The 2,783-nt window shown below is 44.2% G+C and overlaps 1 pseudogene; it reads right to left on the bottom strand.

The window, feature by feature from the left end:
- Nucleotides 1-1,209: 1,209 nt before the first annotated feature.
- Nucleotides 1,210-2,443, bottom strand: LOC110302769 (eukaryotic initiation factor 4A-III pseudogene; annotated as a pseudogene).
- Nucleotides 2,444-2,783: the final 340 nt, after the last annotated feature.

Raw genomic sequence — 2,783 nt, 5'->3', positions numbered from 1 at the left:
GTTTCAACACTGTCACAAGCATTTCTTAATAATTTATTGCTGGTAATTTTAAAATATTTTATTATTATATCCAATTATATTTCATGCTAGATTCCATATTAAATAATTTTTTGTTGTAAATAGTTGGGGTTTCCAATAGTTACTGTAGAGAAATAAATGTTTTTATTCTTATTTGTGATTCAACCACATGGTTGTTTCTACTGCTAACCCTCATAAAAGCAACTTTTACTTTTTAATTTGATATTCAGAGACACATGTATTTGTTCTTATTTTCTGGGTAACGTTATTGTTGTATATTATCCTTCTTGTAGAAGAAAGGACGTAATGTATAATCTTCATTTGTATCTACTCTCTAAAGAGTGACTTCCAGAAGTGTCGATGTTTCTAGTTTTTATTATATTACTCTAGCTGCTGGATTCTACAGCCCTTGAGATTGTATATAAAATTAACGGGAAATAAACACCTAGGGGAAGAGAAAGAGAATAATAGCTAAGTTATTAGGTGGGGGCGGGGAGGAGTTGAGCCAATGTCAGCTTATTTATATTCTCTTAAAAGAAAAAATAAAAACTCCACAATCTTACCTAGGAACTAAAACGTTTTAAACATGTTTATAGGAAATGGGATATGCTAATGTTAGCTTGCAGGAATCCAACAAGTCTTTGGTAGCTCAATAGAATGTGTTCCTTCTCATACCCACACCAGGGTGGAGAAGTGAAAATGGTCCCTAAGGCAGGAACCGTGAGAGCTGTGTCAGGTGTCTTGATCAAGGCCAGGTCATGAGTTTGGGCTATTTATGTGCTTTTAGTATTTGTGTAACATTTCAACCAATTTTTTTTTTCAGAAGTAAAAGACAATTCACGTTACAAATAGGTTTTCCTTGTTAGTAATTATAATAGGAAAGTATGCAAAGACACCCAGTTAATTGGGTCAATACTTGCAGTATGGTAAAGGCCTGTTTTTGCAATCTCTACACAATCATGAGATTATAGGTTGGGGGAGGGGGGAGTAAGTTGGTTTCTGCTATTTTTTTTTCTTTTACTTTCTTTTGTTTCTTTTTAAAAAAAAATTTTCCCCACGGGAAAATGTCCACGTTTAATGTAAAAGGTTAAGCATTGGGTTATTTACACATGCATTAGAAAAGATGGCGGAGGCTGAAGGTCTTCCCGAGGGGCTCCGAGAAGACAGTTCATATCAATCAACCCACCAGCTTCAGATGAGGTCAGCCACGTTCACGGGCATCTCGTCTATCTGGGTGGCATAGTACTGCTCGATGTCCCTGAGAATCCGGATGTCATCATTCTTCACAAAATCGATGGCCACACCTTTTCGTCCATACCTACCCGATCTCCCAATTCTGTGAATGTACAGTTCTCTGTTGTTGGGCAGGTCATAGTTAATGATGAGGGACACCTGAGGGACATCCAGGCCCCGAGCCCAGATGTCTGTGGAGATGAGCACCCGGCTGGCACCTGACCGGAACTCCTTCATGATAGACTCTCGTTCTTTCTGGGGCATGTCTCCATGCATGGACGACACAGTGAAATTGGCTTCTCTCATTTTCTCTGTCAGCCAGTCAACCTTCCTCTTGGTGTTGCAGAAGATGACGGCCTGGGTGATGGTCAGCGTGTCGTAGAGATCACATAGAGTATCAAACTTCCATTCCTCTCTTTCCACGGCCACAAAGAACTGTTTGATGCCTTCCAGAGTCAACTCATCACGCTTCACCAGGATGCGGATGGGGTTGGTCATGAACTTGTTGGTCATCTCCAGGATCTCATGAGGCAGTGTGGCACTGATGAGAACGACCTGTGTGGCTGGTGGCAAATACCTGTACACATCATAGATCTGCTCCTTGAAACCTTTCTTCAACATTTCATCAGCCTCATCCAAAACCAGCATCTTGATAGCCCGTGTTCGTAAACTTCTCCAGCAGATCAGATCAAAGATGCGTCCCGGTGTGCCTGCCACCACATGCTGCCCATAATCCAGCTTCCGGATGTCCTCCCCGACATTGGTGCCCCCAATGCAGGCATGGCACTGCACCTTCATGTAATCCCCCAGAGCGAGCAGACCCTTCTGAATCTGCACCGCTAACTCTCTGGTTGGAGCCAGGATCAAAGCTTGGGTTTCTCGAACCTGGATATCCAAGCACTGCAGCACTGAGATACTGAAGGTGGCCGTCTTGCCTGTGCCGGACTGAGACTGTGCAATGACATCTCTCCCTTTAATTATCTGCTTGATAGCACGCTGCTGGATCGCTGAAGGTTTTTCAAAACCGTAGGCGTAGATGCCGCGCAGCAGGTCCTCTCGCAGGCCCATGGTGTTGAACGTGGGGGTCACGTCCACCTCCTCGCTCCTTGAACTCCACTTTGGTCATGTCCTCCTCTTTGAACAGCCGCTTCCTGGCCGAGCCAGACGTCGCCATCGTGGCCGTGGCCATGGCTGCCACGATCCGGATTCCGCTGAAAGACAGTCTGCAGCCCAATTCCCAACAATGGTTCAGTCGCAGCTGTGAATAGAAGTCCAAGGATCTAGTAGTTACTCAGTCTCACACAGCAAGCAGGCAAAGGGCAAGAGCAAGACTCCCTTCTTCCAATGTCCTTATATGTCTCCAGCAGAAGGTGTAGCCCAGATTAAAGGTGTGTTCCACCACACCTTTAATCCTGGATTACCTTGAACTCGGAGATTTAATCTTCTGGAATCCATAGCCACTTTGCCTCATGATCTCCATACCAAGATCCAGATCAGAAGCTTCTATCTCCAAGCCTCCAGATAAGGGTCAC

The sequence above is a fragment of the Mus caroli genome, unplaced genomic scaffold, assembly GCF_978045245.1.
Source record: "Mus caroli unplaced genomic scaffold, Mus_caroli_1 scaffold_9, whole genome shotgun sequence".
Lineage (NCBI taxonomy): Eukaryota > Metazoa > Chordata > Mammalia > Rodentia > Muridae > Mus > Mus caroli.
This window is presented reverse-complemented; position numbering and strand designations above follow the sequence as displayed.